Source organism: Haliotis rubra, unplaced genomic scaffold (genome assembly GCF_003918875.1).
Source record: "Haliotis rubra isolate DU_JTF1 unplaced genomic scaffold, ASM391887v1 Scf833, whole genome shotgun sequence".
NCBI lineage: Eukaryota > Metazoa > Mollusca > Gastropoda > Lepetellida > Haliotidae > Haliotis > Haliotis rubra.
This window is the reverse complement of record NW_025767561.1, coordinates 32,292-47,797: the sequence shown is the minus strand read 5'-3', so window position 1 is coordinate 47,797 and position 15,506 is coordinate 32,292. Positions and strand designations below refer to the sequence as shown.

At 39.2% G+C, this 15,506-nt stretch overlaps 1 long non-coding RNA gene across 1 annotated transcript; it reads right to left on the bottom strand.

Annotated features, from left to right (window-relative positions):
* Positions 1-131: 131 nt before the first annotated feature.
* LOC124262368 lies at positions 132-13,627 on the bottom strand. Its single transcript, XR_006894567.1, has 3 exons — positions 13,613-13,627; positions 3,826-3,832; positions 132-204 (listed from the first exon to the last, which is right to left on the bottom strand). It is a non-coding gene; the product is annotated as an uncharacterized LOC124262368 (long non-coding RNA).
* Between the last annotated feature and the right edge of the window lie 1,879 nt (positions 13,628-15,506).

Sequence of the window (15,506 nt, the reverse complement as noted above, 5' to 3'; positions counted from 1 at the left end):
TTGGTATTTGTCTTCCAGGACATTTAATTTACAGTAATTGCACACAGTAGGTTTGTTATGAAACTTTCCCCTTTATATCACCTTAAGTCATAGTAAACTGAACTAAAACTGTCAAGGCTATTCTTACATTCTTAATATTGATATAGGGTATATATGGTTCACACTTGAAATTTTCTTTAAACAGGGAATAAATAAAAGTAGAGTCTTACATTGCACTCTTGTATAAAGCAATCTTTGCTTCTTCTTTCAAGTAAATTTAAAAATGTTTATTTCCAACTCCCTGCCATATCCACGATAGCCTAGTCCAAATCTAAATAGATCTGTTTTCACATGAGAATCCTAATGAAACCTATTAAGCTCGGTACTTCGTGAATATTTTGTAGGCTTTTGATGGGTAGCGTGAAGAGGGAATGGAGAGGAGCTTTAACCAGTAAGAAATACAACGCTTAAGCCTGTACGCATGAATAGGATATTTACCAGTGTGCCCAAAGACAATTGTATTTGGTGTAGACATTCACAAACCAAGGACTCGCTTTACAAGCATTAAGTAATACCCGCTAAAAGCCTGTTATTCTGACTCGTATAATAATATAGGTAATATCTTACAGTCGAATATTTTAAAATAAACATATGACAAATCTTTAGAGCTGCAAAGGCATTTTTAATATATAGGTAAAAACGTATCGCAACACCTAATTTGTTTCTCTCGGTATCTAGGGCTGTGGGTAGCCTAGTGGTTAAGGCGCTCGCTCGACACGCTGAAGACCCGGTTCGATTCCCCACATGGGCACATTGTGTGAAGTCCATTTCTGTTGTCCCCCGCCGTGATATTGCCGGAATATTGCTGAAAGCGCGTAAAACTAAACTCACTCACTCACTCTCAGTATCTTACAAATTGCTATATAACAACATTATGAAAATATATGAAAACAATAACTTATTACTTGTCCCAAACGCAACAAATCAGGTGCTGCAGGTAAAGTGTGTGGAGCATATGAAACACTTGCACCCTTCTTGTCATGGCAATATAGTTTCAATTATCATTGTTAAAAAACTGAGCTAAAATGCATACTTCTTGTATTAAACCACTCTTATGGGGTCCCCCTCAACTAACGTCAGCCAAAAGATGGCAAGTTATAGGTATGGTTATGCCGGGTTGCCCAAGAGACAAATTGCCAGGCAATTAGGGTACCACCCCTGAACAATCAGTCGATTAGTGAGGAAATATCACCAAACAAACGGTATAAAGAATCTGCATCGTTCAGGCAGACCACGCAAGACATCAGCTTGACAAGACACAGCCCTATACGTATTCAGCGATTTCCCTTTGCACCAAGTCCAATGTTAAAACGGCAATGACTTCAACATCAGCAACTCTGTAAATAAAACTATTAGAAATGGACAGAAAACTGCAAGGGAATAAGGCCAGGAGACCTTTGTTGACACGTGCCCACATGGATGCAAGATTACGGTGGTACCGTGACCGGTGTCGGTGGAGCCTGGCTTCTTGGAGGAAGATCCATTTTTCAGACGAGAGCCGATTTTTCCTGCTTGTGGTTAGTAAAGGACGCGCGTATGGCGACAGAGGAACATGGCATATGCTCAAAGGAACATGCCCCAACATCGGATTCAGCATCTTGTGCACTCCATGAGGACAAGGGTTGAAAACGTCATCCGGGTGGGCGGAGGTTACACAAGATGCTGACTGTGTCTTCTGTCTTCTGGAATTAGAGACCTTATTTGTGGATTGGGATGAATGAATTAGGACTATGCATCGTGTTACCCGTTTGGGATGACCATACTTTTATTGACACGTTATGTTATCTTACTTTCAGTTTTATTACAGGACCCATGTTTCATCAAATTACACCATTCAGATTCTTTATTTTTGGCTTTTGTGATAATGAAAATTCTTTTTAAGCATTTTTTTGGCTAGAAAATAATTTCGTGTGAAGACGCACATGACATGTAAACTGTGATTAAATATAGGTCATCGTTATCATCGTTTTTTTCACGACAATATGAATAAATCAATATGTTATTCATACCTAATAAAGTTTTCATAACGTCACATTTATGGTCACATAATAGCGTTGCTTCAGATGAAACACTTCCGTTTATACACATACGAACACATACAAAACGTTGTGCAAATGATATATTGCATGAGCAAACTCTATTTCAAGTATCAAATATCATCATATTTATTTTGAAAAGAATAACCAAAACTATCAACATTAAAATAATAATCTCAATAACAAAACAGCAATTCACTGACAAATAATATGTGTTGAAAGTGATATGAATGTTTGAGTTTTAGGAAACGATAAGTGAGAACATTATTACTGTGGGAACTAACGCCGGGTTTTTATGAAACTGTCATAAAGTGAACCATTTCAATAAGTTTCTGTAAAACTTCATATATTCAAACGACATATTTGTTTCAATATATGTCCAAATCACACCGAAATTCTATCCTGTATGTCTATTTAATGTATTCAGCAAACATTCGGTGTATCCCTCATATCATAACCCTCTCCGGGCAGGATCCTTAATTCTTAATTCTATCGCAGACGCAGACGGTTGGTGATAAAATTTCTTTATAAATGAATTAAAATCAGTTGCAATCAGTTTTTCCAGTCATGGACGTGTATATTAAATAACAGCTCACGATATTGTATGTATAGAGAATTTAAAAAGTCTTTTAGCTCCCGAAAAATATTTATGAATCATGTATTGTTGACAGAAAACTCCGTAAAATATTGATTAAATTTAGATGTGGATTGCTAAGATTAAAGTAAAATGAAGGTAGATGGCAAAATATTAATGTAACGGAACGCAACTGTCAATTGTGTAATTTAGGAGTAGAAGATGAGTACCACTTTTTATTTGTTTGTAATGTCTATAATGCTCTTCGATCAAAATATTTACCATCTGTATATTGTCAAAACCTAATTATAAGTTGAATCCCTATTAACTACTAATAAAGAAACACTTCCAAGAAAATTATGCACATATTTACACCGTGCATATGAACTAAGAGAATTAAAATACCTGTCAATTCAGTAAGATAATAATATATATTTTTGTATGATTTCTCCATGTACTATGTCATTATATATATGTGTTGTTAACTGAACCTTTGTTATTGTATACATGTGTAAATGTATGTAAAAGTTGTGCATATGTTGTATACGGGCCTGTGGCCTATAGACAATAAATAAGACTTTGACTATCAGTAAATGTCAATTAACACCTCCTTACGTCGGCGGATCTTGCGTATGTACATATGTCAGTGACCTTGCACAACGTGGCGTAATGTCCCTATGTATAAAACCGGACTGACATGGTTAGTTAGAGAGACCAGTCAGAAAGACGAGATAAGACGAGAGGAGACGGGCCCAGATCATCGACAGGAGCGGACGGAGTGTGCTGACAAGTCGGGGCGTCGGCCAAGGCCGTCGCCTCAGCCACGACTACGTCGACGATGAAGAATCGCCGTCCTAACTGCCTGTTCGTGCAAATGACAGATCGGATCAACGCATCGGGAACATCGGCCACTCGGTCCCGGTGTGCGTTCTGTCACGTGATTACCATTTTATGTACCCTTTCAACCATTATTATCCAACCACAATAAAATGGCTGCTGCTGTCTTTAACTCTGCCGCTGGCTTTTGTCTTCCGTCTCTTGTCCACCATCCTCAGCTACCATTCGAGAGCATCCCCGACGAAGGCTCATGGACAAAACGAATAAGTGAATGACATGTTCACTCCAGTTGCTCTTCTCCCGACACGCACGCACGCACATATATACAATATTTAATACGACGTATCTGGATTCGATACCATCGTCCAAATGTCAATGTCAATATCGTTAGCTCGACAGTCTATTGTTCATTATGGAAAAACGAATTTGATTATAACACCCTGAAGACTGATGTTTCATTTTTTGTACGCGTTGCGTCGTAGATGTTTATTTCTGAACACCTTTGGCAGTGCGCTTTTCACCCATGGCACCCGGAGCTTTGTCGCAGATAAAACTGTAAAGTCATCTGTGGGTTCTTTACGTTTGTAAGACTTAGTGTTAAGATCGATATAAGGTTTCATCCATTTACTCTGAGAAAACTTCAGTACTTTGTGAATCTTGGTCAGTATCAGCCCCAAACGTTAATACAACTGAAAAGTGCCGAGTCTTTCAACGTTGAAAACAGTTTGGTTCCTCTGGATTTCTCTCCTTTGACCCCAGTGAGTGAGTGAGTTTAGTTTCACGCCGCACAATCCAGCTATATGGCGGCAGTCTGTGAGTAATCGAGTATGGACCAGACAATCCAGTGATCAACAGCATGAACATCGATCAATGCAATTGTGATACGATGACATGTGCCAACCAAGTCTTACCACCCGATCCCGTTAGTCGCCTCTTACGACAAGTATGGATTACTGAAGATCAGCCCATTTCTGGTGTCCCCTGTCGTGATATTGCTGGAATATTGCTAAAAAAATTGCAAAACTAAATTCACTCACTCACTCAATCACTGAAGATCAATTCTAACGCGGATCTTCACAGGTGCCTTTGACCCCAAGTCGAGTGACAAGACTTTCCTTCAGGTGTGCAAGTGGCAGGGATTATGGACAGAGCCAAGTGCGAGGATATTCCAAATCGCATTCTAGAATATAGCTTTACGTCTCCCTCGAGGTAGATAATGAAGCCTATCTCTACACAACCTTCCCTCGTGGCAATTAAAACTAAAAAGATCTGGTGACTTACAGCATATGAGAAATATATTCCGTAACCAAATATGCATGGTTTTTTATATTAAAACCATTGTTTTGTTCCGAGTTTTTGCACCTTTTGCAGTTCCCGGTTAAATTTTGGCGGCCATCTTGGATTTTGAGCTAAAAATAGCTTTCGCATCAATATTCAGATTGGAACCAAACATTTTTTTAAACTCCTTTAACATATAAACACAAAAGAACATATGATGTGCTTTCATCAAAAAACTTTCACGGAATCCCATAAGCTCCTTGACTAAATACACTACTCATTGCAGCGCCGTACAAGTTATTTAGATCGAGGTAAGCGGATAAGATACAGGTTGGGTAGGATAAAAATCGTCACCCATGTATTTGTTATTGGCTTGGGCGTGGCGACGATTGATAGATACCACGCCTCCTCTTAATCCCTGTTCAACAAAATTGTACATATCGGGTCGGATACTGTCGAGCCAAATTGACAAAGGCATGCCGCGATATATTTCTTAAATCGTTAGCGAGAGTTTGCATCCTGGTGTTGAGAAATGTGAAAGAATCCAAAAAGCATGAGAAATTGTTCTGATTGTTTCTGATGTCTAACTAAACTTCGTTTTGAACCATAATAGTTCTGAAAAACACCCAGGTGAATACTGGAGTTGTAAATGATTGAGATATTATCGAATTTAAGATGTGTGTATAACAATAACTAGATTGATTTTCTGGACCTACAAAGAGAAAACAATGAGAAGATATAAACATAAGTAAGTATATAATCGTAACATACCATGTTTTAAGCATCAGTAACAACAAATGCTTAAAATATAAATAATTAATGAAGCCACCCTCCTATTCCATCACAGCATCAGAAGCTAAATGAAATTTACGTTTTGGAGAGTGACTTAATAAATATAAACAAACAATGGAACCAGTTACAGTTGTCTGGGCAGATGCATGGCTATCGCTAGTAGATATAAATTTCATTCTACAGGACAGACAGCTCCTCCTCACATATTCTACAGCACAGACAGCTCCTCCTCACATATTTTACAGCACAGACGACCCCCTCATCCCTCATTCTACAGCACAGACGACCCCTCATCCCTCATTCTACAGCACAGACGGCCCCTCATCCCTCATTCTACAGCACAGACGGCTCCTCATTCTACAGCACAGACGACCCCTCATTTCATGCTCCAATTAGCAAAAACAATGGAACCAATGACCAGAAATCCCACATCCTACATCCCACCCCGGAAAAAACCCATATTTCATGCTCCAATTAGCAAAAACAATGGAACCAATATCCAGAAATATCCCTCATCCCACATTTCTTCCTAAAATAGTCTCACCATACAGTAATGAGCTAGTAATCTCACACGAGCTTCATATAGAACAGCAGCACAGACGACCCCTCATCCTGCAGCACAGACGACCCTCATTCTACAGCACAGACGACCAGCACAGACGACCCCTCATTCTACAGCACAGACGACTCCTCATTCTACAGCACAGACGACTCCTCATTCTACAGCACAGACGACCCCTCATTCTACAGCACAGACGATCCCTCATCCCTCATCCCACATTTCTTCCTAGAATAGTCTTACCATACAGTAATGAGCTAGTAGTCCCACACCCAGCTTCATATAGAACAGTTAAGAAGGGTGACATCCCTCATCCCACATTTCTTCCTAGAATAGTCTTACCATACAGTAATGAGCTAGTAATCCCACACCCAGCTTCATTAAGCGTAGTGATACACAATGCCTTCTTCATTAAGGAGTTAATGATTGATTTTAATGAGAAAATTATTTATCATGAATGGATGTTTCCTGCTATATTTGAATTACGGTTTGCTTAGTGTCACAACAATTGGAACAGTTAAGAAAGGGAGGCGTGACTGGATGATACTCAATGCATGGTGTACTCTATATATAGAACAGCTATGAAAGGACAGCGTGACTGGATGATTCCCAGGGGTAAATGTTGAAAGTGGATGTATAGGCGGTGTCTAGGTGGCGTCGGCGTGTTATTTGATGACTAACAAAACTTGAGTAACTTCGTCTTCATCTGAATAATTATCTGAGTTCAATCCTCTTACCAAGATCAACAAATCATACAATGAGAGGACTGACACGCAGAATTATCTCGTTATATATCTAAAACCCAAGGTTAACCTTTGTCATTGTTAGACTTCTATTAGGCACCCATAGCCGTTATTGTCCTATCACTCGCCGGGGGATAACATCTACACTGGTGGTGGTGAATTGAAATGAGAGACTAATTGTAACCCGCGAGAGGTGTTAAAGTTTTTCGGTTTGTTCTTGGATGGTTTCCAGAATAAACTCAAACATCTAGCGATTTTGTTTCAAAACACATACACGCTCTAGTCCATCACGACTCCATCTCGTGGTAGTAATTTCGTGCACTGAAATTCGCCTTGTGTCATCAGTAAGAGAAATGCTGTGTCACGTTCATGCACCGGTTTTCTCATTATCCCATTGTGTCAAAGTGGTGTCAAGTCTTTGATCTGTAGATCAAGATGGTTCGCTTTGTATTACTGTCTGTAGAACTGAGATGCACAAGTCCCCTCCCTGTTACGTTTCAGTACAATTGGTGATGAAAAGAATTTGTTAGTACCGCGACAGTTCGTTTAAGTATGCATACGTGCCACATCATCAATAGCTTTTAACATATTTAAGGGTTTGCAAAATTCGTTTACTTCTTAAAGCGCACCACTTGGACTGAGGTCCTATTGAGAAAAGCACCCTGACGCACATCCACGGAAACCCTTACCCAACTGTTAAAACGATTGTCCTCCATGGACGAAAAGGACGTATCGTACTTGATGTGTCATTGTTCCCCTCGTTGCAAGTACGTATCAAATTTACCTTACTGCTGCTGATGATATCAAAATGTACTTTAAGTTGATAACGATGCTATTTCATTTTGATACACTTGTGAATAATTAACTTCACTGATTGCATGTATCATGTAGCAAGCGAGTGTTTCGATGATGACACTCGCATATGTGAAATTATTTTGAAGCTCATCAGAGGAGGCGAGACTAGCTGTGAAGACCTAATTCACCTACCACCATCGCGAAAGTTGATTGTCAACGAACAGTCTTGCTTAAGTATGTTCATATTTTTTAATTTTTTTAAAATTTTTTGTTTTGTTTTGAGCTCTGCTGAAAGGTAACACCACTTATAACCTTATCCGTTACTGTTTTCTGCAGTATAGTATTTTACAATCACCGTGTTAAACATTTGTTATCGCACGTCTCTTTCTAACATACACGTATCCCTCTCGATGTATGTTATGTGAAAATATTCGTCATCTATAAAGTTTTCATCATGTTTTAAGTAAAGTTATGCATCAATATAAAATCCTTCTAGAGGGGTACGAGCCGCTATTCGGTTATGGGATTGACATGGTTTAACAATATTTTATGTTCGTTTTCACTACTAAATTCACTTGCAGTTAGTCGCTTGCAATTGTGTCTAACTGACTGATATATTTTGCAAGCATACTCTTGAAGTAATACATTAACATTAATTGTATAACCTAGTTTTTACCCCCAACCAGCGTCACTGTGATGTTATACAGCTAAACATAGAACTAGGTCACTGTCGCCAGCAAGCCTATGTGTTCACTGTGCTGTATACGGTCTCACCGTCGTGAAAGATCGTGTGTTTGTAGGCTGCAGTGGGTCATCCTGAGTGGGTTGAATAATCTGTGACTACGCGCGCTGTTGCTCTCAGCCAAGGAACACGACATTTACGCATATCCTCCGTGTACCCCTCCCCTCCGGTTGTGCAGAACTTAGTCAAAGAGTCTTATAATCTAAATGGGGATATCTTCTTAACGGTTCCGATCGGATTCGAACTCTCACTACGACACACTTACAAGACACGTTAACTACCACACCGTACAATACACAAACACTGCGACTCCGCCTAAGCAAACCGTAATTCTAGTGTTCTTGAAGCATGGTGAAAGGATAACAACAACAATGCGGATGTTATTTGTATTTAGTCATTCGGTGTGAGCGTATTATCTTGAGAAATCTCCACAAGTTGGCCTCTATTTTGAGGACGCTCTGAGCGGAATACCTCATCAGAACATTTTAGAAAGAGCATGACAACAACGTACACAACTCAGACTAGACTTCCATGACAGACATACCGTCTGTTATGAAAACATTGATTATTTGAATTCTGGTTTGCTTTCCAACATAGAAAAAGAGAGACTAGAGATGCTAACCAAACTCAACATGAGTTTACCATAAACAAGACAAACTAGTCATTCAGTAATCCATTTTTATTTCCTTGTACATAATATGTATAGAATGATGGATGTACATTAAAAAGGCTCGATGGCCCTTACTTTTGCTGTACCAGGCGCACCGTCTGATGCTTTGCGTTTTAAATATAAAGTATTTACAGTTTTCTTCTTTTTGTCTTTCTTTTGTCTGCTTTTCATGAGATGATTAGGAACATGCGAATGTCTTAAAAGTTTATAAAAGTCACTATATCCTACTGGACGGCGACTTTTAACACCTGCTTTCATGATAACAAAACGGATCAAGTCTACTATGTTCGAACCATGCAACACCTCACCATTAGGTAACACAAGTTGTAAATCTTCTGTCAGTCCTATTTGTCTGTTTAGAATGTTTTCTTTCACAAATATCCACAAAGTCATTAACTTGCCGATGGTTTTTGTAGACGAAATACCTCTAATGATCTGTTCAGGTACACGAAGCATGATGTCTATGTTATCCTTCACAACAGATGCATGTGCTTCTTCATCACCGCTGTTACTAGATCCATTATTATGATTCATAATCTTCAGATCTTGTTTCGTTGTCAGATGATCCCTGAATCGGTGTCTGATTCACTGTCTGAGGAGGAATCTGTTCTTCTTGATTGTTCATCAACCTCTGGTAGGTCTCTCTTGTTAGAAGAACCATAGGCTTGCTCATAATGAATCGATGAGAGGTATGCTTGATAGGATCTTATGCAAATGGGAAGAACCGAATGATGCATCAGAATCAGCTCACGTTTCTCGTGGTTGCTAACTGTCTTGCTGGCTAAAGATCGAATGCACTTCTTGTAGCGTGTCAGTCGTATTTTATCACTGTCTGGTAGAGGTATGATTCCTCTCAGAATGTTAAATATAAGAGTAATCACCGACATAAGCTGTCCATGTGACGCATGTATTAACAAAGCCTTTCTTTGTCCAACACCGGCTTGCTCCAACATCAAAAGAAAATTCAAATGTTTTTCTAGTAGTTCACTCATGATGCGATGTTTAATGTTCCATGTGCCACTTTCGAATGTACAAGTATAGGATAGTCAACAGGATTTTATTACTTTCTATCCTTTCTTGGGTTCAGACACCATGAGCATATAGCTACAGTGAGGAGACAGTCTGAAGTGTTCGGTCTTGGGATCATCATCATGTAACCATTGATGTAGGCTTAAGCTTGCATTTGAAGCAGTAGACTTTATCATACTGTCCTGTGTAAATAAATCCTGCCTTAGCGATGGCTTTTGGTGACTGCTCCATTTGAACAGGCCATTTGCTGAATGACTTCAGTCTGTCACTAAACTTTTGTCCATAGCTCTCAGTGTGTGTCTCTATTTCAACACAATCTGGGAACACATCATTGAAGCGCCCACACTCATCCATGGTTCTGTTCAGTTCAAGTGATGAAAGTGAAATGATGAAAACACCCATAGAGAGACGGATATATATCATCTTTGGCATAATTCTATGACTGCGGTAAGTAGACTGTACATACTTCATCAGGAAATATTTTTGTGCGTAAACGTTCATAGGCTTCATCAGCATAGGGTGAAGCATCCAAAACAAGATACCCATATTTATTTCTCCCCACTGCATCTTGGAAGGATTCCGTAAAATATTTGCCCTATCCTGGAAATATTTGCGATGCCAAAATTTTATATTCATGCGCTGAACGTGGGTTAGATAACAGAACAAAGTAATGGGTGTTTAAAGACATGGTTCTGTTACATTCGCCTTTAGGAAAGGCTGACTGTTGTATGTTAATGACTGTGATCCCCAGATGATGAGATAGTGTGGTATAAAGATGTAAAACAGAGGGTTCTTACAAATGTCCTGCATGAAGTCATCTACTACCAGTACACACCGTTTATCAGATTCTAAGGAATATGATTTTAACTCCTCTTCCCTAGGTAGTGTATCTTTAAATCGAATGTTGGGAATCACCCTCTCAAGTTCGCTGTAGACATCCTGCCACACAGGATAGCAATACACAATCAGGTTGGGTGGTGGATCGAACATGCTACCAGCTTGTTTTAAGAGTCGTGCAACCCAAAATGTTTTTCCACTTGAAGAACCACCCACAACCGATATTGTGGTGGGAGTTTGAAATGGTAACGCACATTCCTCCATGATTTATCCAGATTGCCCTTTATCACGGAACTACACTAAATGTCATGATGCAAAGGTATTTATACACAACACAAACATAATCTCATCTACACTAATTTTATTGATTTTTTCTTTTTCTTCTGGTGCATACATAAATAGTATCAATTACAATCTAGACAAGAAGGAGTACAGTATTTGAAATAATTACAAATATATTCAGATACAAAGTGAGTGTCATTCCACATGAAGTTATGTATATCAAACTGATGAAGTATATGGTTTAGACTCTGATGTGCTTTAATTTTACATAAGACATAGTACAAACAATAGAACCCACAGACATTTGAATCTACAGATTGTAACTGGTGATTGTTACGTAAGTAAGAACCAGCATAAACCTTTAAATAGTGGTCAAATGTAACATCAACAGCATCTCCTAAACTATCGAAGATTTCGGCTCTATTGTGTTTAAAGTACATTGCAATCCAGTGACGGCCGCTGTTTTGTCTGATCTCAGTATTCACAATAAGTCCTACACCTTGTCTTTGCATGAAAGGTGTGATAATAGGAAGTGTATCTCTGGCATACACCCCCAAGACATGTCTCTGTAGGGTTGAATCACACTGAAGGGCACACATCAACTGCGAAGCTTTCATCTCTGTGTTTACTTGATAAAGACGTTTCGAGCCAGATCGATTTCTATGATGGAGTTTCTTTCACTGAGAATGATGCAACTCAAGGTTTGGGTTAGTGCAGTTTTGAACTCAATTTCCAACCGCACATTTCCAGATTTCACCAGATTGAGGTATTCAGATTCTCCACACACCTCTTCCAGCTCGAAGACAAACAGTGCATTTCCTAACAAAAACTCTTCTCTAGAAATACAGTTTCCTTGATTTTCTCTCCAAAGTCCCGCACCATCAAACATGTTCACATAGCTGTTCACATCATCAGCACGGGTTGGGCGACCAGGTACACTGACACCATTCACATAGAGGCTGACAGTTTTGAGCATACTCGATTGAAAGTTGAAAGGATTCCCATCATATGCCCCATTCAAACTCTTGCTTTCAACAAAGCCAATGATGTAGCGATTAGCAATGGGGTTGGACACATTATCAATGGTGTGTGTCAGTTGAGAAACGGGGATGCTGTTGACCTTGACCTCAGACTTAGTGAAAGGATAGAGTGCATTGGAGTTATTTTGGAATAGGGTGTTGTGAGCTAGGATCAGTGCCGGGTTGACTTTGAGTTTGCATATTTGGAGATGTGCATCGAGTAGCTCAATGGTATACTCTTGTTTAGCTTTACCACTCATCAAACAGAAAGCAGGTAATGATCTGTACAATTTCAAAGTCAAATCTACTCCATTGATCAAATGTAATAATAATAATATATAGAGATTTATATAGCCAATATCCAGATGAGTCCTGCTCAAAGGCGCCAGATGAGTCTGACAAGGAAAGAGTCACTCGGAACTGTAACATGATTTGAAAAAGAATGTTTTCAACATTCTCTTAAATGCACAGATTTTCTCTGCACTTTTAATGCCCAATGGGATGTTGTTCCAAAGCATAGGACCTGCTTTTGAGAAACATCTGTCTCCAAATGTCTTTGTCCTCGTACGCGGGCACAACTAGTAACTGGGCACTACTAGAACGTAGGGAACGGGAGGGTTGATGGCACTGGATCAGTTCATTGATGTATGATGGGCCAATACCGTGAAAAGCTTTGTATACAAGCACAAGAATCTTAAATTCTATCCGTTTGACTATTGGGAGCCAATGCAGATGCATCAGAACTGGAGTTATGTGCTCATATTTGCCGGTTCGAGAGATAACTCTAGCAGCTAAATTTTGTACCGCTGCAACTTTGCAATTCGTTGTTTTGGTAACCCAACCAAGAGAGCATTGCAATAATCCAGACGGGATAACACGTATGCCTGGATGAGTGATGCAGCCACACGTGGGTTTATATACTTCCTTATTAGAGCAATGTTCCTGATATGGAAGTATGCCTGTTTGCAGATTTGGCTGATATGGTCTTCAAGTGAAAAACAAGTCCTGATGTCTATTCATACCAAAACACATCTTCATACAAAGGACCAGACATGGTCAGTTCTTTGCTTTTCTTGATAAAGTTACCACGTGCAGTCAAACCATAATTGGTTCCAGTGACAGAATTGGTTGATTCAATGGCACTATTGTTTCCACCCTCATCTTTGCAAAACAGCTGTGATGTCATTTGGGACTTTTGGCATCGGCTCCATAGTTAAGCAATGTCTTCATCATGCTCTTGTAAGCATAATGATTGTTAGTCGAAGACACCAATTGGTTCTGCATATACACTGAAACTTGAGAAAACAACGCCTGCATAAACAGATTGACAGGTGCCACGTGTTCATCATTATCCAATACTGTACCATCTGAATGAGTGACTTTGAGTTTCAAATGCAATCTTGTTCGCTTCAAATCGATGTAATCGCTGCCCGAATTAGATATGTGAAATTCCAGTGGGAGGAGTCATTAATTTGACTGAGCAGGCGTACATCTACAAAATAGTGTTGTTGGATGCTGGTCTGATATGGTGGCAGAGTAAATAGGTTTAATGACCTCGGAATCAATTCTTTCAAAATCTTTGCTATTCAATAAAGACATGTTGTTCAACTGAAGATGTCGTTTTTCTTTCACAGGGGTACGCTTGAGTACTTTAGCTGTCTTGGAGGGAATGTTGCCTGTCTGACGTATCTTCCTGGTTGTGACAACCTGTTCACCTGCAGCTCTTTTTAAAGATCTATGACGCTTCACTTTGGCATTCGCTCTCTCCACCACACTTTGTGGTTCTGAAGTCATCTGCAGTTCGATTTTGGGTTCTCCCAGTTGAGCAACAGGTCGGGGAGATGGAATAACTTTAGGGGCATTTTTTCCGTTAACAACACGAGAAGTACCTGTCATGTATTTTTTGAAGTAATTCTGCCATTTGCTATAATCAGGGATATACAGAGGGAGGGGATCCATGTTCAATCAGTAAAGGGATAATGTCTCAAGTGAAGTGTTGCATGAGTCTCCTCTTTCAAGAATGACAATGGTATTCCATTGCTCGCTTTTATACAGATTTCAATGTCGGGTGACTCTTTGACCATTACGTGGATATTGTATTCATTGGCAAAGGAAAAGTTGGGACCATTCCTCAGGTCAATGCGTCTTAACAAAGGTAACTGGTATTCCCACCTGTGAACTATCACACAGGTTACACAGTACATCTACAAAAGGATTGTTCATATGAGTGAGGTCTAGCTTTCCAAAGTTTAACTCAGTTAAAGACACAACCCAAAATCCATCAAACACCAATCTTTGATTAAGCTTTATGCGAAAATGATAGGGGGTGTTATCCTTGAAATAAGAATTTTGTGTGTCAGAGCTCTTGAGAAAAACATATTTCTCCATCATAGATTTTTCAGTTGGTTTTCTTCAACATATGAATCAAAAGAACTAGGCCAACCTAACCAGCGAACCAAAACGTATGTCTTTCCTCTCATGTGTTTCTTTTTTAAGATCTTTTCCACTTGCCACTCAATATCTTCTTCTTTATTAACCCTCTGCAGTTCAGCAGTGTAAAAACTCCCTTTAATAAGTTCGTCGTGGAAATCTTTGATTCTGTACAGAGGTATATCTTGTTTTTTGAAACGTTCTGTTACTTTAAAGAGTTCTTCTGTCCACTTCAGATCAAGTTCTTTGCTGAAAGGTTTCCTCAGATATGGGATACGGACAAGGTCATCTACTTTATATCTGTATTTCTTTATCACTGAACTTTTTGCTTTCTTTGGTTTTAACAAAGGTTTGACATACAAGTGTTGCCATACTTCCAATTCATTGCTTTTATTGACTTGAGCAGGAGATAAAAGGGGTAAAGACGAATGTATAGTATGGTTGTAGTTGTACACTAAATCAGGTAGAACACTGAGATAATGTTTGGTGTTTTTGCGCGTCATGTAACGCGTGATCAACGATTTCAGTGTTCTGTTGAAACGTTCTACATAATTACTTTTAATGTTTTCGTTGCGTGCGATAGTAGTGATAATATTTTGTTTTCCCAAAAAAGATTTGAACACTCCCTTAAACTCACTACCACCATCTACGCGTACCTTTCTTGGTTTCCTTTCTTGAAGTATTTTTCTAAAGGCTTTCAACACGGACTCTGGCTTCTTATTTTCCAAAGGAAGGACAAAGGTAAATCTACTCAGTAGGTCAATCACAACAAGCAAATAACGTATACCCTGATTTTCTGTGCTGTAACGGGAAAGATCGGCAAGGTCCACATCCCACATTTCGT